This window comes from Triturus cristatus, chromosome 1_1 (assembly GCF_964204655.1).
Source record: "Triturus cristatus chromosome 1_1, aTriCri1.1, whole genome shotgun sequence".
Classification (NCBI taxonomy): domain Eukaryota; kingdom Metazoa; phylum Chordata; class Amphibia; order Caudata; family Salamandridae; genus Triturus; species Triturus cristatus.
The window spans coordinates 1,167,903,819-1,167,927,212 of NC_140579.1; the positions used below are offsets into that span (position 1 = coordinate 1,167,903,819).

The window sequence follows — 23,394 nt, forward strand, 5'->3', positions numbered from 1 at the left end:
TTATCTTTCGTGGCGTATGCCTCCACCCATTTACTAAAGGCACTAACCACCACCAGAACATACTTCAGATTGTTACAGCATTCAAATTGGATGTAATCCATTTGCAGGACTTCAAAAGGTAGGGGGGCGTGGCCAACTGCCGACGGGAATGGCCGCACGGTAGCCGAGCTTCGGCACGCCTCTCCCGATACATCCGTTCAAATAATACTGCCCTAGCCCTACCTGTCTCCAAGGCTGCCGGTGCTGTGTCCCCGGGTGCGGGCGAACTCTGAGGCTTATCGGACATCATTGAACGGGCCGCTCTGCATGCCGACAACATCACCAGCGCTCAGGCTGACCGGAAGCGCGCCTCAGCTGGGGTCGCGATATCGCGCGAGCCCGGGGTTGCGGCCTGGACGGCAGAGTGCAGGCGCTCCAGGCTGCGGGCCCACGCCTTGACCGGATGGCGTCGCGGTTGGACCCAGCACCGGAGCGGCGCTCCAGACTGACGCTTTTGGAATGGAGGGGGTGAAAACGCTGCGACCAGAGCTGCAGCTGCTCCCGTGCCGCCACCGAGTCTCATGCAGTCTACGCGACCTCCATCTTGTGCTGGGATTCCCCCCCCGGAGCCGGCTCGGCGTTGACCGGGACCCCTTTTGGACTTCTGGGGGACCGCTCTGGTGAGTGACTGGCATCACCGTGCGGGGACCCACCCCTAAACTGTTGGGGCTACGGGGGCTCCCTGACTCGCCCTTACACGCCCCGTGATCCCAGGGTGACACTGTTCTCGAGGTGGAAGTATGCCGTGACCACAAGCTGGGAGTGGGTGCCTGGGCCCCGGGGCACGCCACGACGAGGGACAGGCTGCTGAGGAGGTGATTGGGGGAACAGTTGCCCGATAAATTTTTGGTCCTGGGACTACCCCCTTGCCCTGGCCATTGTAGCTGCTGGGGGGGGGGGGGTCCCAACTGCGATCAGTGCCACAAGGGGGTTGTGCTGGGTACCCGCTGACAGCTACAGGGTACCGCGCCTATAGACTTGCCGTGGGGCTGGTGAGGTTTTTGCAAAAGCCGACAGGCCGCGTGGGTTCTTTCACGGCAGGCGGCGGTGAGTAGTGATTACCCACAGCCTTTCTTGCTCCCCTCCTCGTGACAAACATGGCGACGGGCCGCAGTGGGCGGAATTCAACACAAACCGAGCTTGAGAAGTTTGCTTGGCAGAGGTCCCAGGAGGAGAGGTCTGGCACTGCTGTGGACCAGCGAGACGTCTCTGAGCCCATCTACAAAGATATTCTTGCAGCAATAACCACAGTGCGGACATCTCTAGAACAGCGCATTGACACAGTAGCTGCGGAAGTGGCCCTCATCAGGGAGGATATGCGCGTGCACACCATTGAGACTACCACGGCGGACCTGGTGTCCGACACTTCCACCCTCAAGAAGCAGGTGACTGAGTTGCGCATCTCCCAAGAGGCGATGGCGGTCCAACTTGATGAATACAAAGGGCGGATGCGGCGCAATAATGTTTGCATTTTTGGGGTTCCTGAGCAGGCGGAGGGGCCTTCTGCTGACCTCTATGTTGAGGAACTCATCCTAAAACACCTTCAACCAGGAGGCCGCTCCAAGTGCTTTTCGATCGAGAGGGCCCATCGTGTGCCAGGTGGTAGGCCCAAGCCTGGGCCCCCCCCCCCCCCCCGCCCGCGCCTGGCCCGAGTGTTCCACTACAGAGACCGCGATGTGATCCTACAGACGGCAAGAGCGGCACCCTCTTTGACTGTGGAAAATAGTAGGGTATCATTCTTCCCTGACTTCACTTTAAGAGTCCAGAAACAACGCCGCAGCTTCCTAGACGTGAAACGTGCTCTCAGATCTGGGGCTCAAGTATGCCATGCTGTTCCCGGCAAAACTAAGAATTGAATCCGATGGCAAACTCTGGTTCTTCACCAGGCCTGAAGACGCCTGGGACTGGATCGACGGTTGGCGTACTGTTGGCAAGAAAACGCAAAAACTGTCTTCACTGCCTGAAGAACCCGGCGACCGGTGTCAACACCGTCGCTCCCCGCCCCCATCCCAGGCGGGTTCTCGGGGCCCGCCGGGATGAGCAGGAGAAACTGTCCTCTTTGGGGGCCTTTGTGGTGCTCTCTTTTGGTTCGCTGTGGCCTCTAATGGCTGACTGGCCTGCCTGGGCTCCGAGCCCCCTGCTCTCAACAGACGTTCATTGTGCATGCTGTTTTGGGTCTGTTTTTCTGGGGTTGGTGGTGCTGTCATACCCAGACTGTTTAATCCACATTTTCTTGCAGGGCAAATTTTGTTGTTGTGTGTTTTGATCTTTGGGACTAAGGGCTGGGGCTAGTCTTACTGATTTTTCAAGCTACGCTTTAGGGAGTGGGGTTGGACACGTTCCTAAACGTTGATGTGGGAGGGCGACAGGCACTCTGCAAGTTGCGGGAGGCGGGTGGTTTTAGGCCCATCATGCAGGGAGGCAGGGTGGGGGGGGGGGTTCTGTTTGGAATGGGAGGGGGGATTGTTCTTTATGTTTCAATGTTTGTTGGTTTCTTGTATCAATACACTACATTGCTGAATTTCCTGCCTATAGTGGTTCCACTGTCATTCACTCACATTTCCTCCGCCCCGGCCGTTTCGGGCCTCGATTAATTATCTGGCTTTATCTGATTCCTTTTGATATGACGTGATGGCCCCAAGTTTAGCGCTTTGTTTCTCCACATGGAATATCCATGGTCTGGGAGATGAAATTAAGAGGAGCATAGTATTGCAATATATCAAACGCCACGAGCTTGACCTAGTGTTGCTGCGGAAGACGCATCTGGTCGGGAATTCCTGCGGGGCCCTGAATAGGAAAGGCTACAGTATGGTTGTTCATTCGGGTTCACCTCCGGTTCTCGGGGGGTGGGGATTCTCCTACGTAAAGGTTGCCACTACGTTGTTCACAAGACCTGGACTGACGCACAGGGTATATACGCCATGGCCTCGGGCACCTGGGAGGGACGGGTTATCAATGTAGTTGCTGTGTATGCCCCTCCTGGACTACAGGGCCTGACACTGCGTGATCTGGGGTCCCTCTTACTGGAGCTTCCATTGGGAGTGTTAGTGTTGGGTGGGGACTTCAACCTTGTAATGACTGGCTCCCTGGATCGTTTTTCACCCCGGGAGGATCCGTTGAGAGGCTCGCCTCTGTCTGAATTCGCTAACGCTTTAGGGGTGGTGGATATATGGCGGTGGTTTAACCCGTCGCACACGAGATTCACGTTCCAATCAGGGGTACACAGTAGCCAATCTAGAATTGACTATCTCTTTACACATGACCAGGATATCCATCTGTTTACTGGGTCGAGCTGCTTGGCCCGCGGAATCTCCGATCATTCTCCGGTCTGGGCTTCTCTGAGTCTTCCGCGAAAGGGGCGACCGGGATCTATAACTATACAACCATGGGCGCTTAAGCTATCGCATATTAAAGACGCCCTCCGCAAAGATGTGGAAAACTATTTTGCTGATAATGTGGGCTCTGTTACTTGACAGTGACTCTATGGGGGGCTTTTGGGGCAGTAATTAAGGGAAGGGCACTGTCTCTTAGGGTGGGCCACAGGGCCAAGAGATTAAAAAGGATATCGGAACTAGAGTCAGACGTCATGGATTTGGAGGAGGCGGAGGCGCATGAGCCTTACCCCTCCCTTCGGCATTGCTTTACGCTCAAGAGGCAAGATCATAGGCAGCTTCTCCATGAGGATGCCGCGATGCGAGCTCTCTCTACCCGGCATAGGATTTATGAGCACGGTGAAAGAACAGGTAAACTTTTGGCTTGGCTGGAACGCCGGGACCAAGCCTCGAGATGGGTGCACGCGATAGTCGACTCGGAGGGGGTGCTTCTCACCGATCCTCAACAGATAGCTGACGCTTTCGCGCTCCATTATGAAGGGGTCTATACTAGCTCCCCAGAATCTCAGAGCAGGTGGTCGACTGATCTCCTGGTTACTATTGAGATGCCGACCGTCTCTCCGGAGGGCAGGGAGGCCCTGGAGGCAGACGTCACGGGGACGGAGATCCAAAAAGCTATACATGGGGTCCGATCCGGTAGGGCGATGGGCCCCAACGGGCTTCCTATCGAGCCTTTTAAGCCCATGATGACTCTGCTGGCCCCCCACCTTTTGAACCTCTATACCGAATGCTTCGAGTCCGGTCAACTTCACAAACCTGACAAGCCGGTGGAGGACTGTAAATCATACCGACCCATTTCTCTTCTGACGGTCGAGGCCAAGATTTTGGCCAAGCTTTTGGCCAATCGACTTTTCTCCTACATCACGGATCTGGTCCACCCGGACCAATCAGGATTTATGCCGGGGAGAAACACGGCCCGAAATCTGCGGCGGGTACATGGGGCCCTGGGTAGAATCCACACTCTTGAGGAAGACGTGATCCTGCTATCGCTCGATGCAGCTAAGGCGTTTGACACCATAGAATGGGACTTTCTCTTCGCCGTATTGACTCGAATGGGGTTTGGACCTAAATTCATACGCTGGATCAGGTTACTTTATACACAACCCACAGCGCATGGTGTTGTCAATAACCATCGATCGGCCACCTGTACACTCCACCGTGGCACGAGACAGGGTTGCCCTCTGTCTCCGCTACTTTTCGCACTGGTTCTGGAACCCCTGGCTGTCTGGGTCTGGGGAGACCTGGAGATACGGGGGCTTAAATAGACGCCGAGCCACGAAGACCGCATCTCGCTTTATGCGGATGATATCCTTATGTATTTAGCGTCTATCGCATAAACTGGTCCAAATCCCATATGTTTGCACTGTGGGGCACTCCCCCAGCCAGTCCAAGGGGCTACGAAATACCGGTGGCTAAACGTGGCTTCCGTTACTTGGGCATCTTTGTCACCCCGGAGGCTGACCTCTTCTTCGAAAGTAACCTCCTCGGGCCCCTCCACAGCTTCAAATCAGACGTCTTGCATTGGTACTCTCTCCCTCTCACTCTCCTAGGACATGCGTCTTTATACAAAATGCTTGCACTTCTGCGTTTTCTGTATGTATTACAGAATACCCCCAATCCTGTCCATGAGTCATATTTCTCTCAGATTGACGGAGCGCTTCGGTGATTGCTATGGGAAGATCGCATGCCGCGAATTGCTATGAATAAACTCACCATGGGCTGGTACGATGGGGGGTATAGGGCTTCCAGACTTGCGTCTCTATTATCAAGCATCCCAATTAATAGCTATTAATAGGTGGGTATTTGGCCCCAATGATGACCCAAACTTCAGAACGGATCAGTGGCTCATGGGGAGGGGCGGATATAACAGAGCGCTGTACTCCAACCCCCGCAGGATTCATCTAACCGGCCCCACTGCTCGCACGGTCGAAACCTGGCATGTGGTCAACAAGTGACTGGGCTGGAATAAGCGTCTTACAAAGGCAACGCCGCTATGGGAACCCGACATATTGGGGCAACTCAGTAGGTGTCCGGGGTTCGACAAGTGGGATACTATCGGGATATCGACGTGGGGGAAGGGGAAATTAGCTACGTTCGTGGAACTTCAGACAAAGTACCAGCTGGCCCAAACTGAGACCTTCAGATACCTACAGATCAGCCATGCCGTATCGGCTGCTTTGCCGAGGGAAGCCCCCCTTCTGGACCCTAGGGATCATAAGGCCATTTCGCTTACTTACAAGAAATTGGTCAACAACCGTGTGGATCCAATGCAAAAGTTGAGGGTTAGCTGGGAGAAAGACTTGGGGCACATAGAAGATGAAGACTGGCGGGATGCTCTGGCCTCCCCTCGTGAAGTGGCCACTCCAATGCGTATGCGACTCCTGCAGCTTAAGGTTCTTCATAGGGTCTACTTTGATGCTAAACTCCTGTTTAGGATAGGTAGACGTCCCGACCTGCTCTGTCTCCGACATTGCAATCAAGTAGGCACCTTCTTCCACATAATATGGGATTGCCCACGCATTCAGGACCACTGGGTGAGGATCGCCCGTCAACTGGCGAGAGTCTGCGGCAAACCCCTCCCGCCATCTCCTCACCTATGATTGCTTAATATTTGGGGAGCGACTGATCTTTCTCAAGCTGAGCAGACTTGGGCCTCGATGGGATTCGCCATCACAACATCGCACAAAAGTGGGGGGTGGAGGCGGTCCCGACCCAGGGTGCCTGGGCACGGGATATGGACACAGCAATGATTGCCGAGAAATCGGTCATTAAGGGTCGTGGCTGCCCCAAGAAATGGGATGATAAATGGGGAAAGTGGAATAAATACAGGGGGGACATCTGTATCTCCCCAACGGGGTGGTGTACTACTCAATGGGATCTCTATAAGTCATGTCAAATGTCATGTGCTGATACCATGTTGTGTGTTGGAAAACAATAAAAAGTTTTTTTTTTTTTTTTTATAGTTGCAGTAGGTATTGCAAACCCTCCTGTTGTAGTTCGTGTTCCCTTTCCAGGATTATACTGGAGACAGATCAGACAAGACTGGACTATCTTTTTAGCTGTGCCGGCAATATCTGGATGATCCCAAACTTGCATAAGTTGCTTTGCCATTGAGGATGCTCCAACATGTGCCAGCCCATGTGCCATGTGAACCATAGGATGTAAATAGACTGTGGGTAACTTCCATTTTGTCATTTCTTTAGTCCTCCAACAGCCCTCATCATCCAGTGTTCCCTCCTTAGACCATTGGTCTAATTAATCAACAGAAGCAGATCGTTGCATGTCCAGCACCTCTTGCCTGGCATCATGACAACTTTCAGCCTGTGAGTTAACTACATACATAGATGTGGTACTTCACTGCATTGCAGTCTCACAAGCTGTGTAATCTGCAAAGACATTTCCTTTTCCTATTTTATCAGTCACTTTCTTGTGTGCCCCATACTTAACAATTGCTACTTTCTTAGGATATGTCAAGGCAGTAAGGAGATTATGTACTAATTCCCCGTGCACTATTTGTGTCCCATGTGAAGTAAGAAAGCCTCTTTCCTTCCAGAGTTGCCCATAATCATGAGTCACTCCAAATGCGTATCGGCTATCAGTGTAAATGTTAACAGGCAACTCTGTACTAAGCTCACATGCTCTTGTCAGTGCTATCAACTCAGCTGCTTGAGCTGACTTCTGTGGGATACGAGCTGTCGCAACTACTGTCTGAAGTGTTGTAATTGCATAAGCAGCAGATTTAGTGCCATCAGGCAATTTTAGGCAGGATCCATCAACCCACAATTCCCCATCAACACTAGAAAGAGGTGTATCTTGTAGGTCAACAGGACCCTTAGTTTGTTCTTCAGTAAGGGATATACAATCATGTAACTCTTGTGACTGAGACTGAGTAGCTGGAAATGGCAATAATGTAGCAGCATTCAGAGTCAAACATCTGTTCAGTGTGATATGAGGTGCCAAAAGTGTCAATTCATAGCCTGTCAAACGGGTACTAGTCAAATACTGTGTTTTCGTTTGATTTAACAAGGCATCAACTGAATGGGGTACTAGCACAAGCAATCTATGTGACAAGACTATTCCCTCACTCTGACGTATGACACAGCCGTTGCCGCCACCGCTCGAAAACACCCAGGCAGTGCACGGGCGACTGGATCAAGGACAGCTGAGAAATATGCACAAGGGCGCTGCTTATCACTGTTTGTCTGTGTTAAAACTGAGAGATCGCAACCGTCCCTCTCGTGTACATAGAGTGTGAAGGCCTTAGTGTAGTCTGGAGTTCCTAATGCTGGTGCAGAACAAAGAGCTTGACGTAACTGTTGAAAAGCATTCTGGCATTCAGTAGTCCATGGGAGGGGCATCGGAGTGTCTTTAGTCAAAAGGGCCAACAAGGGTTTAACAATGTGAGAAAAGCTAGGGATCCACTGCCTACAGAAAGAAGTAAGGCCAATCAGTGCACGAACATCCTTCTGAGTACGGGCACAGGCGTGTCTAAAATAGCTTGAATGCGATCTGGTGTGAGTGCACGTCCCTCCTTAGACAGGAGGTGACCTAAATAGGTAACCTGCTGTCTACAATATTGCAAATTCTTCTGAGAGACTTTGTGATGATGAGAGGCAAGGAATGACAATAATAATAGTGTTCCTTCTTCACACTGTTCAGGGGTATCAGCAGCCAACAAGATGTCATCGACATATTGAATAAAAGCCACCCCTTTTGGTACAGGGAAAGAGTCATGCTGCCTTTTCAATGCCTGGCTATAAATGCTAAGACTCTCTGTATACCCCTGTGGAGCTCTACAAAATCTGAATGATCGATTATTCAAAGTGAAGGCGAACAAATAACAGCTGTCAGGGTGAATAGGTATCGAGAAAAATGCATTCTTCAAATCAATCACACTAAATGTAGTGGCAGTAGGAGGAACCATAGTAAGAAGTGTTGTGATGTCAGAGACTACCGGGTATTGGGGCACCACTATTTTGTTGACCTCTCGTAAGTCAATGATGAATCTGTAAATTTTTGTGTCAGTGTCTTTTTTACAAATAGGAAGAATAGGACTATTACAGGTTTTGTACGGGACTTCTTCCACAACCCCCACTCTGATAAAATCCTGAACAATGTGTATTACTGCTTCTTCGCCTTCCCGAGATATTTTATATTGGGGCAGTCGAGGCAAAGAAGCACCTTCCTTCACTTGAATATGTACTGGTGGAATAACCATGTGTCCCACATCGATATCTGATGTAGCCCAAAAAGTACTAGGTAACGATGCCAGAGCAACATCCTCTTTAATGAGACAAGACTTCTCAACCATTGGATAGTTATCATTTAAAATAACACGCACACCTTCTGGGGAACAAAGTATTGTAGCACGGAAATGTTTAAGCATATCGATACCCTCAATGTTATCCGGCGTGTTAGGGGAAAGCAGAAATGGACATGCTGCAGTGAATATATCAAGACTAAATGCAAGTGTCTGTGACAGTGGGCTAAGTGTAGGTGTCCCGTCGAACCCTAACGATATCATTGTGCCAGACAGGGGAGCCTATTTTTTAGACAGAGCACTGCGAGTTGCTCCTGTATCAACCAGAAACCGATCAGTAGAGCCCAAGACATTTGCATCAACATAAGGACCTTTCTGATCTACTGGGACCTCAACCGGTTCCTTACCCCATCCTAGGCATTCCTATGCATAATCAGAATCCCCAAGACCATCAGCCGAATAATCTGACATTTCATCATCATCATCATCAAGTCTTTATTTCGATTAAAATAATCATAATCATCAAAAATGCTTAAGATAAAAACACAGAGCCATAAATAGCAATCATAAGAAATATCGCTAAAAACATTAATTAGTACTAAACTTTGTATCATATAAAAAGGCTCGAAAGTACAAAAACAGCAATAAAAACATAGAGATACATCGATAAAATGTGTGAGACAAGATAATTCAACACCATTGTAAGTTCATTAACAGGGCCACGCTTAAATAACTTTACGTAAAAGTAGTTATAACTAGACTTGGTTTTCTCTTATTTTTTTGGACCGGATAAGCCAAGCCCATTTCAAAAATTTCGCATAGCAATAACTATTGGGTCGTTAGTGGATGTCTGCAGAATCCTTAGTGCCTCCGTGGCAAATCTAGTACCTAGGTTCATACAGATAGGTTTCAACCATTTAGTCCTGGGTAACTTATAGGCCGGACACATAAAGAGTACATGAGATATGGATTCCGCCTGGGCAACAGGACAGTGATCTGGCCCATGCAGAAGCCATTTGCTTGTAAAGGTGTTGACCGGAAGAGAGCCACCCCTAAACTGGTGGTATAGTTTCCTATCCATTGGTTTTAGGATGACATCCCAGTAAGCTTCAAGCACAAAGTCCTGTTTGTGCGTCAAAAAGTCCCTCGACAGGGTGGGCCTAATAGTAGAGGAAAAATAATTACTCTTAATCATGTCCCAATAGGCGGTCTTAAACTCCCTTTTTGTTGGGAATGGGATTTCTTCAGGTTGCTACCATAGACCACTCATCCCCATCCCACACAGGGTGTTTTTTACATTCTGTAGCCATTTGATCTTACCCAAACAATCAACCCCTCTTAAATCCAGAAGAGATTTGGCATATTGGGAAAGCTCGGGAGTGACCCAGAGCCGTCTCCAGAATGCTACTGGTCTATATCGGGCTAAATCCTCAATACGTAAGCAATCCAAATCCATAAAGAGGGGCAACAGTGGAGAAGATTGCGGAAGACTCGTGATAGCTCTGACAAATTTATTCTGAGCTCGTACCAAGATGGAGATGTTCTCATAACCCCATAATTCAGCACCATATAGGATTGAAGTGGTGACCTTGGTGGTATATATTTTAAGAACAGGGGCTATGGGCTTGGTAAACGAGCGGCTATGTTCTTTCACAAGAGCTCCTGCCAGCTGTGCGTGTTTTAAAGCTAGCAAGTCACTGTGAGGTTTCCAGTTAAGCTTCCTGCCTAAGGTAATCCCCAGGTACGCGAACGCATCTGTCTGTTCTAAAAGGGCATTATTCATGTACACACTGCTTTTAATGATCTTGTGTTTGTGAAAAACCATGAACTTTGTCTTGTCCACATTTACCACCAGCCCATGATCTTGACAGAACACCTCAAACCGAGATAAAGCAGCCTGTAGCCCCTTCTGTGTCTTAGATAGGATCAAGGTGTCGTCTGCGAACATGAGCAGTGGTATCCTCAGCCCCACCAAACTCGGGGCATCAGTATCACATGTGGAGTAATAGTGGACCACCCTGTCAATAAACGGGGAAAACAATGTGGGCGCCAGGACACATCCCTGGCGCACCCCCTTTAGGACAGGAAATTTATTGGTGACCTCACCCTTTGAGCCCCACCTAACCTGTGCATAGTTCGATGTGTGCAATTTGATTAACATGGCTAATAGCTCCTGTGGCATCCCTGCGTCCGAGGACGCTCCACATTTTATTACGAGGGACCAAGTCGAATGCAGACTTAAGGTCGATAAAAGCTGCATAAAGAGATCCTCCCCCTATATTAACTACTTTCCAGTAAATCATAACGAACCTAAAGACTTGGTCGATGGTGCTAGTAAAGGGGCGAAAGCCGGCCTGCAGTGGTGATAGAATCTCATACTCCTCAATCCACACTTGGATTCTACTGAGGACCAACCTGGCAATTAGTTTCTGCATTGAATCAATAAGGCTGATAGGCCTGTAATTTCCAGGTAGCGAACGATCGCCCTTTTTAAAAATCGGAATAATGACTGCTCCGGACCATGTATCAGGGATAGGTGCACCACTAGCTATTGCGTTGGCTAAAAAAGTAATGTAGGTGACCCAATACTCTTTGTCATGCTGAAACAAGTCCGCTGGTATACAATCCGGACCTGGTGCCCTTCCTTTCGGTATCAATGGGAGAACCTTCTCTACCTCAGAGCTGTCGAACAATAAAATGGTTGGGGTGAGACAAGGTTGGGGGTGAGTCGAGACATTATTTGAATTAGAAATTGTGCTTCAAAGTACGCAACCCATGATTCTGGTGCTACATGGTTAACTGGTATGTGTGGTGTTCCATTGCTTCCCCACTTAACTAGCTGCCAGAATTTGACCATATCCCTATCATTACTAGCTTCATACAAGACAACACAATATTTGTCGTCCCATTCCTTCTTTGCTGTTGATTTGGTTGCTTTATACCTGGCCCTGGCCGATCTAACCACGCCTATATTTTTGGATCTAAGGGCGTTTGTTAGCACCCGGTAAGCCACTCTACATGACTTATTGTACCAAGAGGCCATTTTTGCACCAGGCTTCTTCTTCCTTGAAATAGGCTTGATAAAAAAGGGTTTTAAACTAGAGAATAGTTCACTATGGACATATGGGACAATATGGTTAATGTCCTCCTGGGTAGAACAGTTATTGAGAATAGCAACCGAATGAGCAACCATAGATTTCATCTGCTCCAGGTCCCCTTCTCTTTCGATGAGCCTTGCCCATCTGACTCTCCTATCATCATTCGAAACTACTGCTTCCAATTGGGTGAGGGCAACATCCGTTTTGTCTAATGGGCTCAGAGCCTTGAGTGATAATATCAATGGGTCATGATCACTTTCGGACCGTACAACAACCGACATGTCTTGTAGGTGGACCCAGAATTCCACATTGAGAAGGATATAATCTATCCTGCTGCTTCTCAGCATTATTAAAAGTATGCGCACCCTTTCCGGTCCGACTCCGTCCTCCCATTTGCAGCCCTCACTCCCTTTTCCTGGCACAGTCCCTTGAGCTGTATTGCTGCTTCCGTCCATTTATTAATTGGGCTAAGGCCTAGGGGGGGAATATTCCATTGTAAGTCCTCATCAGAGGTAAATTGCCATCATCTTGGTCAAGGGGTGCGAAAGAGCAGTTAAAGTCGCCCGCTATGATCATGTTACAACTTTCTCTACTGCTGTCCAAGAGTCTATCAAGGAGGGCAACTGTCTCTGAGCGCCTCCCACCCGCCATCCCTCTTGCATAGATGTTAATTAACAAGATATCCCATACATGACCCATTCGTAAACGAAGAGCCATAATGTCCGGGCTATCGATTGATACTATCTCAACGGTATAGCTCGTTTGCTGTCTCACCCAGCAAGTGAGCCCACCGGATGGTCTTCCCTTTCGTCCCCCTTGTGCTGGCTTAGAAAAATTTAAGAACCCGGGATGGTAGACTTGTTCCAAAGCCCATGTCTCTTGAAATACCCATATGTCGTGCTGTTCAATAAAAGTAGACCAATCACTGGATTCAGTTTTAGATAAAAGCCCCGCGATGTTCCAAGAACCCACTGTAATGCTGGGCTTATAGCGCACTGGAGGTTCACTCGAGAGAGACGTTTGGACTACAGGTCCACAAGCGGTACTTGATGCCACAGTACCGGGAGGGCCGTTCGATAAGGAACCTCCATCCTCGGATACACTTGCTGGGCCTGTCCTCTTGCTCTCCCATTGCATTTTGTCTTCCTCTACATAGCCCGCATTATTACCAACTACAGCCCTCAATACTTTCACACTTGTTGTTTTGATCAGGTCGACAGGGTCACTAGTAAAAAAGCCTTGTTCTAAATCCCCATGCCCCCCGATACGGCTTGTTGTAATTGTTGCAGGGCCACCAATGCTATCAAGTCAATCAATACTTTCTAATGATGAAAGGGCGTCAAATCGGTTGCTCACAGGGACAGAGTAATTGGAATGCCCTAATGGATGGAATATCCCTCTCCCATTGACACTACTAGTATTTGTTGTGGGTCGGTAGAAAAATCCCAGTGGTAGTACTGAGATAATATCCCTTGCATCATGGTTCCTTGCCCTCGACAATATATACTGAACCATGCTAGGTGTCTTAAAACTCAAAACCACACAGTCCCCCCGAAAAATGTTATCGGACTTCCCCACCCAGGGTACCCTTCGCACCATTTTAAATTCAGTGAAAAGTTCAGTGGTAATCCCTGTTCTAGAACTTAACAGGTGTAATGCCTTGTTTCGCAGGTTTGACCAGTGCTCCCGCGTCTGTGTTGCAAGCTCGGGGACATTACCCAAAACAACTGTATAAGGTGTGGCTTCTGGCGGTAGGTGGAGAGATGTCGGGAGATATTGCTTGTCTGCTGAGGATTGTTGAAATGGATGTATTCTACCAGCTTTCGCGGCCTGTTGGGCACACTGGGTACCGTATCCACCACTAGTTGGTGGTTTTAGCTGACTATTACCCACAACCGCGCTAGAATAACTAGGTGGTATACTATCTGACCCCTTACTTTGCAAACCTCCAAACCTCCGGTTTGATGGAATACCCCCGCCGCCTAATTGTACATTAGAATTAATCGATGGGCTCATAAGGAGGCCCTGTTCTATTTTAGTGAGCCTATCTTCAATTGAAGCAAGTTTCTCCATCAGGGGGTCAATTAAAATGGAGATTTTCTGCAGTAACTCTGTGGTAAAATCATCCTTACTACGGTTAGCTGGCTCAGGAGTAATGTCCACAGGAGAACGGTCGCTGGTGGTGGGCAAAGAAGATTGCGGACGCCCCCCACACCCCTTTGCAGGGACCTTCCTACTTGAGCCCCCTGTTAAGTTGGGATGTGGTTTTGCTAAGCCTCTGGCTTTCATTTTCGTCCTTGGAGGTTCCCCCTCCTCCCCCACAGCCCCCTGTTTAACCTGCTTAGTTGCTTGCTTCTAGTAGTAGCCGGTGAGGCTCTAGGAGGACCTTCCGGACTTAATGAGATGGGATCAGGTGAAGCAGTTAGGACGGATATAGGCTGCCTAGTTGGCCCAGGAAGAGAAGCCACGGAGGTATTTGGCTGTATTAATGGGGTAAGTGGGGCTGGATTACCTGAGCCTATAGATGTTAAAGGTTCTAACGATAACCTGCGCTCAGTTAGTTGTATCTCATGAATGAGCGCAGATTCGGCCCTGGATAGGAATGCGTCGAGGGTTCCCACGACTCCCCCCCCCCCCCCCCCCACTCCAGATTTACGTTTGCCCAATAAACTCGCCCCAACAGGTGGCATAGCGGTTCACTAATGCTGCTAAACCAACCCCCCTGCTAATGAACCGAAGGTTTAGAGGGATGGCCCAGCCCAGCCTCCTCCGTACTCTGACAAGCCGTCCCTTGGTCCGGGCTTCGTCCGGGCTGCATCCCGCGCCACGGGTGGAGAGGCGGTGCTTTAAATGCGGTGTCCACGCCTCTCCCTCACTCGCGGCAGCTGGTCCAAGTAGGATGCACTCTGGGAGGTGGAGTCCTCTCCCAGAGTGTTGCCACCTGCAGCAGCTGACGAAACAGAGGCTACGGGGATCCTGGGACCCGAACAGTCACAACGCCGCAAAGAGGAGATTAACCCCGGCGGAGGTGCAGCAGAGAATGCAGGCTTCTCACTTTTCCCCAGTTAGTCGTGGAGGGTGGATTATTAATACTGCTGTTATCTACCGGGTGAGTAGCTAAATAAACATTATAATATTGAAGCGTTATAGCATTAAGCAGATTGTGCTCGCAATATTAGAGCTCCAGTAATCTTCTAAAAGTTTCCAGCCTAGTTGTGTCGCCTCTGAAGCTCCTGGGCACAGCACTTCGGGCTGACTCTAACGTCAGCCACACTCTCCCGCTTTGCTGCTTGTTACCACTGCCCTTCAGTGCCTCTCAGTGCCACTCAGTGCCGCATATCACGTTCAACAGGTGTTCAATGGACCCCTGGGCTCCAAACCACTCAAGTTCTTGATGCCTGGCCTTATAGCTCACCGGGGGCAGCTCCTCACCACCACCACCACCTCCCCTCACCTCACCTCACCGTGTGTCAGGCACAAAGCACGGGGCTCCTGCCTCTGCAAGCGTTGAGTAGTGGTGATTGAAAAATTGAGCTGAGCAATCTCCCACAGTCGAGGCTCCTGTGAGTCCCGTTTAACCTCCTGCGGCTCAGTGGGGGCTCCCGTGACTCCCGCGGGTCAGCTCGGCTGCAGACCCCTTCCTTCTCCGGTGTTTCTGGTTTTTTTGGCTTGTTTTCGCCCGCGATACTCCCCCGCGGCTTCACTCGTGGCTCTCGCACTCTTTACCCAGACTTTGTGTTTTGCAGATCGTCGACTGACAGGTCACTGTGACTCAAACTCTCTGCTTGGCAGCCATAGAAACACCTCGCAAGTTCGAACCAGGCTGACATCCGCAGAAAACAAGATGGCAAAGAACAAGGGTCGGTTCCTCTTTACAGGAAGATGATGCGGAAATGTAAAGACAGCGGGAATAACAGGCTGGATCTGACTTCCTGCAGTGCCCTGGAAAGAAACACTGTCTCGCCAAGCCAAGGATCTTGTCTGTTGTCTGGATTTCGAGCTGCACACCAATGTAAACAAGGAGCACCGACTGGTGACTGGCGAGGCCGGCCGCCGCTTCGCTGCTTGTGCTGTCTCTGCCTCCCACAGTCATTTGGAAAAACGCCACTGTTTTGTCACACATGCGTAAAATGTCTGACATTTGATATTGATTTCGTCTATCAAAAGTATTAGAATAATTTGGCCCATGTTCAACTGCCTCAAACCTGGGACGAGTTCCTATTCCTCCCCTATTTCCTGAATTCCCTGGGTGTCCTCTCATGCTTCCTTGACCCCGTTGATACTGCTGACCTCGCAAAAGGGGGCACTTAGAACGCCAATGTCCAATCTCTTTACAATAAGCACACTGATCAGAAGACAAAGTTGATCGAGAGAAAGGGAGTACACCAGGGGTATATACTGCACATCCGCCTCTACCACCACTTCTGAATGGTGGACCATATACTTGAGCCAACATAACTTTCGTTTTTAACTCCTTAACCTTCTTATCCTCTTTGCCTTTTGCTTCTAATTCCTGATGCTCATACTACTGGGCCATAGTCAAAAGGGAGACTGGGGAAGACGTAGTCCATGAACTCTCGCTGGCCTTTAGGTGACTAGCTATTTCTGGCAGCATGTTAGCGACAAATTTGTCAACGAACAGATGCTTACCCGTGTCATCTGTCAATGACTGTCCACTGAAGTCATGGAATGTCTCTTCAAATTGTGTAAAGAAATCAGAAACGGACTCATCCGCTTTCTGTGTACAAGACGCTAACGTAGTCCAATCTATTTTCTTGGGGGTATAAGAGTTTTCAACTTAGTTACAATAGCTTTGGGAAGATCTAATATCTCCTGTTGTGGTTTCTGCGCAGGCTCTCTAGCCGCATCTATTTCTTCTAAATGCACCCAAGTATCACCATAGGCTACATTATCATATATTTTCCGAATTGTTCTCCACATATCAGGAGGCACAAAAAGTCCAAAAAAATGTAAATATCTGGCAGAGTCATAGTACAGGAGCTAATAGCTCCTTCCACTTCTTCATAAAAAACGCCTGATTTTTCCGTGGATCAGGCAAAGCAGCTTTAAGAGCCATAACATCTGCTCTACTCCAGGGAGCGAAGACCCAATTATAGACAAAATATCCCTTTGCATCATCTGAATCTTTATCAGCACTTGTTCCCGTACCCTTTGGAGGAACATACAGAGGCCCAGCTTCACGCATCGGTTTTACAGTAACCACAGTATCACTAGGGTCATTGTCTGTTCCCAAAACTACTTCTTTCTGCACTGGGGTCTGAACTGTTCGTGCAGTTTTAACTTTACCAGCTGATTTTTGCTCCGCTTTTAAACATAGTGTATCATGTCTTAATTTAACTACTCGCCGAATTAAATCGGGTATATTTGAAAAAAGAAAAGTTCCATCATTTAATTGTTTATAATCAGAATTGATATCAGCGGGCTTTAAGTTTATAGAAACATTTCTAAAACCAAGTATTACCTCCCAGGTAAACTTCTCTGCAAAATGTAGCTGCTCTAAATCCTTCCACTGCTGAACCGTTGCTACAAGGGCTGGGGCAGAAGTAGTCCCATGAGCTTCTTTGCGAGCAGTGGATCTGATAGTGGCTTTTTCATCAACAGTCAAAGTAGAGCGAGTCTGCTGCCCATCTTGCTTATCTAAGACTTTATCATCTGAAGAAAGATGTTCTTCTTCAGAAAGATCATTCTCCGGGGCAGAGGGAAATTTATACGGGGCGGAGGTCGATCTAACAAAATGGAGTCATCCTGAGGTTTATTAAGTATGGGATAAATGGGGCACCTAATAGGGTACTGGCCAGTTACCTCTAAACAACGCTCCTCTTCTTTGTCTTTTATTTCCTTCATCTCTTTAATTTTTAATTCCAATGCTTTTTGATATATCATTTTACGCTGTTCTATTTCTGCTATAGCTTCTTCTTTCCTCATTCTCTCTTGCACTTCTTTCTCCAACATTCGTACACAATCAAACATATCTTGTCGACTCTTATGCTGAAACAAACACTGCTCTACATACTGAATCTTTTTAAAATCAAATGACCCATGCACTGGCCATCATAGATCAGGATCCTTTTTCGTATATTTGGTCCACAGTGTACTATACATTATGGAAGAAATACCGTATTTAATGTACATATGCCTATTAGGTGTCCCCTCTGGGGGAGCCGGCTGAATTCTTTCTAAATCCATTTTGGTACCACCAAGACAACAACACAACCAACGGAGTGTGCTAGGTGTAGGCATGCTACCATAATTTTGTAAAATATTACTTATCCCAGATATGTCAAAGTAGAGAAAAATCTCCACATTACCTGCCTTTATCTTTTGCAAGAGATAAACAGACAAACAAAACCAGAATCTTGGCCAAACACATCCAAAATTAAGAGTGCCGCTTCAGCGACCTTACCAAGCAATAGTCTCCAACCTCCAACTGCCAATCTCTTGGTCGACCTAATGGTCACTGCAAAACTTGCGCCAAAGGAAGTCTCAGTCGGGACCGACCACCACCTGGAGGGTCAAATCGAGAAAACCGGAAAAGTCGCTTCGGTCTGCAAAGACAAGGGTCTCTTCATGCAGGCCGTCTCCTCAGCAAGATTTCATTCCTCCGTCAAGACCACTCCTCCTGGCGGCCGCGTCTTCGATGAGCCCCACGAGTCGGGCGCCAAACTGTGGAAATGTGCCTTTTAAGCAGCACACCATCACCCTTCTCTGTCCACGGGTCCTTAGACCAAATAGAGATTGGCACTGAAGCTGGAATTCAAATAACAAGTTTATTAATCACTCATGAGTGGGACTACGTCAATACAACACCCTGAAGTGCTACACCCTTTGTTGCAGAGTAAGCATGTAGTTACAAATAGAAGCTACAAGCATACACAGGAATAGTTACAGCCAGACATGGGAAATCACTTAGTTAGCAAAGTAGGAGGGGGAACAGAACTGCTTACAGTTGCAAGACACAGTTGATAGTTATGTCTTTAGTCAGGTGCATTCTAGCAGCTACAGGCCTTTTCTCAGCACATATACATTGCTTGAGCTTAGAATAGAAGGAGTTAACTAAAGCTGATGACTCGAGCAGAATAGAAAAGCAAGCAACAGTGAAGAAGGAAGAATCACAAGGATAACAAAATGGATGCTGCAAACAAGATGGCTTCAGCTCATTCTAACTGCAATTATTTTCGATTTCCACAGGTGTACTGCTCGTCTGTGGAATTAGTCAGTCTCCAAATGTCTTTCAGTCTGTGTGTTGCATAGATAAAGTATTTGTTTATGGGATTTGTTAGGTCTAAAGGGGAAGCCGGAGATTCTGTCAAGGATACCGTCCCATGGACGATTAAAGTTGCCACCTACAATTAATCTAGATGCAATAGGAAGGGATGAGATTTTTTTAGACAGATAAGTCCAGAAGTTAGGGAGATCCTTCTTTGGGCTGTATATACTTATGACATAAAGTTCTGTGCCATCTTTTTGCAATCTGGTAATAAGCCATCTCCGTTCAGGGCCTATGGTATGGAGACCGAAGGATTTTGAAATCAGTGTGATGACACCATTTTTCTTTTTAATAGCTAGGGTGAACTCACCCAGAGGTTATGTGATAGTATTGCTTCTTTGAGGTCCACTTTGGTTTATTGCTGGACTACAATGTCTCCTTTGAGTTTGTGAAAGTAGTCAAAAATTACTTTGGCATTTAGTGGGATGGTTTAATCCCTTCACATTGTGGAGAGGATCTTTAAGTCATGCATTTAAAGCGGATGATAGTAGGATGTGTATCGGATCCAGTGTGCAAGGTTGTCCACTGTGTGTGTGACAATGACCACCCCTTGAGGATCATATATGAGGTGGCTGGAGGAGGGCCACAAGGGAAGCACAGGTGAAGGGGAAATGGGGCGGAAAGGGGTAAGAGGGTAGAGATAGAGGGGAAGGATTGAAAAGGTAGGGAAAAAAGAAAGAGTAGAACTAGAAATAAAAAAAAAACCTTTAAGAAGAAAAGAAAAGACTCTAACCCACCTCACCCAAGTGAGAACGTACGGTAAGGCGGTGGAGGCCATGAGGGACCAGGCCTATTGGTTACGGTGCTGAGAAGCTATGCCATGGATAGTGATGTTAATATATAATAAATGAAACTTGTCCCTAAACAAATAGAAAACAGGGAATCGGGGGTATCAACAAGTACCGAGGAGTGGTTGAGGGTGTGATATACCGCTTAGACAGTCAGAACACATACAGTAATTACAAATTGTGTCCGTATCCTAAGCCATGAGCCCGTTGTGCTTAACTATGAAGGAATAATAACTATTGTCGACATGAGTGGTTGGTTTGAGGTTTGTAGTTTCAAGAGAGATTCTCAATAGAAATTACCTATGAGGAACCCCATGAGAAAGGACGGAATATTAGCTAGAGTTGCAAGACAGCAGTATAACGTAGTAGCATAACCATTAAAACATCCGCCGTCTAGTGCATTAGGGTTAAATATGAAACTATGCTAACTAGATTTTGTCAACTAGACAAACAGTGTCAGATTATCTACAGGATGATTTAAGATGGAAGTGGTCTTCCAAGGGAGTCCTAGAAGGCAATTGTGACGGGATGTAATTAGTAGTGATCTGTGTTAAATGACAGGTCTCACATTGCTGAAAGCAATATAATGTAGGGTCTGTCATAAGTAGATGAAATGTTTAGTTTGGTGGGCGTTAGTCAGTGAAGAGGTCGAAGTTGCATGGCGAACGTAGGTGGCAGCATGTAGATCTCATGAAATCCGATTGTGTTTTAGAGTTTCTGGGTGTATTAGTAGAAGTTATCCTATGTTGGTTAGTGAGTAACCAGTCAGTACCATACATAGTAAAAGAGAGAGCATACCAACATTAGGAGAGAGAGGTTAATGCATGTTCCAGTAACTTAATCAGGTGACCATGTGCGAATCCTGAATCTCCGCAATAAGAATCCAAGTCTTTGAGGTCTTCAAAGATTGTTTGTTTTCCATTGAAGGAGGCTTTGAGTCGTGCAGGTCCGATGAAGAAGAAATGTATGGCGAGGTCTTTGAGGATCTTCCTCCTGGACAAAAAGGCCTTCTTTTCCTCACAGTTTCTTAGAGTAGTGTTGTGTGATGCCTATAGACACACCTTGCCGTATACTTTTCTGTACTTTCTTCATGTGTGAGATGACTTGTTCTGTGTGTGGGTAGTGGAGAGGTCTGAGGATAGGTGCCCTAGGGTAGGAGATGTTTTCAGGTTTATGCATGGGGATTCTATGGGCAGGAGTTATTTCAAGATCCTTATCAAAGCTGTGAGCTAAAGATATCCATTTGTCCACAAAGGCAGAGCAGGAGGGTGCACGGTCTTCAGCACCTTCTAGAACACCAACAATTCTACGATTTCCTCTTCTATGTGGACCTTTTAGGTCAGTGATGCTCCTTCCCAGTTGTGCTATCTTTAGTGAGGTGGATGTTCGAGCGCTTGTTGAGTTGTGTTTGTGGTGCTCGAAAATGCTTGTCCATGATTCGGCTTCTGAAAGTATTCCTTCCAGGGACTGAATGTCTTGTTTGATGCATGAGAGGTCATTTTGCATCATGGATGTGCTGATTTTGCAGAATTGAGCCAAGACTTATAGAGTTTAGAGTTTTTTTCGGTTTATTGTCAGCCATCTTGTTGGGTAGATTTGAGGGCTAGGTGGTTCTGCTGAGCGGATGGCGGTAATAGTAGGGGTTTGAGCCTGTTTAAGTGTGGTGGTGTATTGGAACCACTGAGGAGTCGCTACTCGCCTTGCTGCAATAGGTAGCGTATTTGAGACCAAAACTCCTGTGATATCTCCGTAATGGAGAACTCGGGCCTAGTGTGGTTGAAGAATGTTTGCAGCCCGTCTCCATCTTGAGGTCAGGCAAATGAGGTTTGAGGGGGTGAGTCATCCATATAATTGCGAGTGGGTGAACGGTGCAAAAAGTATACCTCACAATCGATGGTCTCGTGGAGAAATTGGGTATGCTGCAAGTCACTGCGTTGAAACAAGTTACTGGGTGCGCAATTAGTTATGAAGCACCTGGATATGTAGAGTTATCCTCACGGCGGCGGTATTGTCAGGTATCTCTAGTGGAATGCGTGTGGATCAATAAATTCTGCTGTGCCGTGAATAGTTAGGAAGAGAAGTGGCTTACAGGCAGCGCTACATGTTCCAAACGTAGAATCTTATTCCTATGTGCAGAATCAGGACCGGGGGTCGTTAGGGGACGTTGAAGCTGCTGGCATAGCGGAGCTTAGACGGCCATCTTCTCCAGTGGTAGCCACATCACAGTCTTTTTGGAGGGTTCGAATTTGGTGTTAGGTGTATGCAATCTCTAAAAAATGTGTTTAAGTAGTTGTAAGCACGGTCATGTATATCTGAAATCTGTTACAATACCATTGCAGGCTCTGAATGAGACGTCCGGAGTGCGCAGGTGCTGAAGGCTTTTCCATAACATTGAACAAGCTCTTGATGTGTGTGTAACATCGATGACTGTTTTCCCATAGTTTTAAATGAAGTATTTGGTGTGCATGTTATTCAAGAGCGTTATTCAAGAAAGCTCTCTTCTAGCTCTAAACGAGATCTAGGATGTGTCGCAGCCTGTTTGACTAGAAAGCCGATACGCGTGCACAAAATATTAATTACATTATATCATCTCAGATTTTAGTTTATTTAAGGCAGAAAACACTGTTACAGTGTCATCCATATCAGAGGTATGCATAACTGCGGCATAAACTTAAAGAATGCTTTTTTTATCATGTGTTCGTGATTGTGTATTTGTTTGCTTGCAATTTTTTAGGCTGCTTTTGCAAAGTTTGACTAAGATCGTAAGGGTGTGAAATCTCTCTGAATTCCTTCACATTACTGTTAATAAGATATTGAATTTTAAGAGCAAATTAATAAGTTAAGATTCCCTATATCTACACAGAACAACATTTGCCTCCCTTTTTCTTTTCCAGAATTGATGGCAAAGATAGAAAAGCACAAGACGGCCCACCCTCATTCGGGTGATCAGGAGGAGGAAGACGATTAGAAATGTTAAAAACAGTTGGACATTTGTTTGTTTTTATAAAATAAATAAAACCTTAACAAAAATCAGCTTTTCTGCCCAACACAGTATTTATCACCTAACCGATTAGGTTGACAGTAGGGCTGTATATATGAGGTGCTTGTCAAAGTTGACAAACAAAACAGTGGTTCTAAATAATCACCTTAAAGACAGCATGCAAGCATAAGACCTACTCTGCACAGGTAAATGACATTTGAAAAACAGCAACATTTTCACTTCTCTTAATAAAATGCAAGGAGCTGTAAACTACTCTACTTGACTATCAAACAGAGGGTGAAAGAGATTTGATATATAGGCTCCAAGAGCACTCCCACTCGACTCAATAATGGCTAGAAAAGCTTAATGGCCCGCCCTTTGCTGTATAAATACATTGAATGCAGCAATGTTTTATTCATATACATACTTTGTTTTATTAAATTCATTTTTTTCAAAGAGTAAAAACATTTTCTTAATACACAGACATTTCTTTTTTTATCTTTTATACACAATATTTTTTTAATGCGATTCAACATTTCATATTAATGT

The 23,394-nt window shown here is 47.0% G+C and overlaps 1 protein-coding gene across 1 annotated transcript in view; it reads left to right on the plus strand.

The window, feature by feature from the left end:
• Nucleotides 1-22,896, plus strand: part of LOC146871801 (uncharacterized) — a gene marked incomplete at its 5' end in the record, with an annotated part of 718,460 nt that extends 695,564 nt beyond the window's left edge. The window contains one exon of the mRNA XM_085651438.1: nucleotides 22,760-22,896. The remainder of the gene's footprint in view (nucleotides 1-22,759) is intronic.
• Nucleotides 22,897-23,394: the final 498 nt, after the last annotated feature.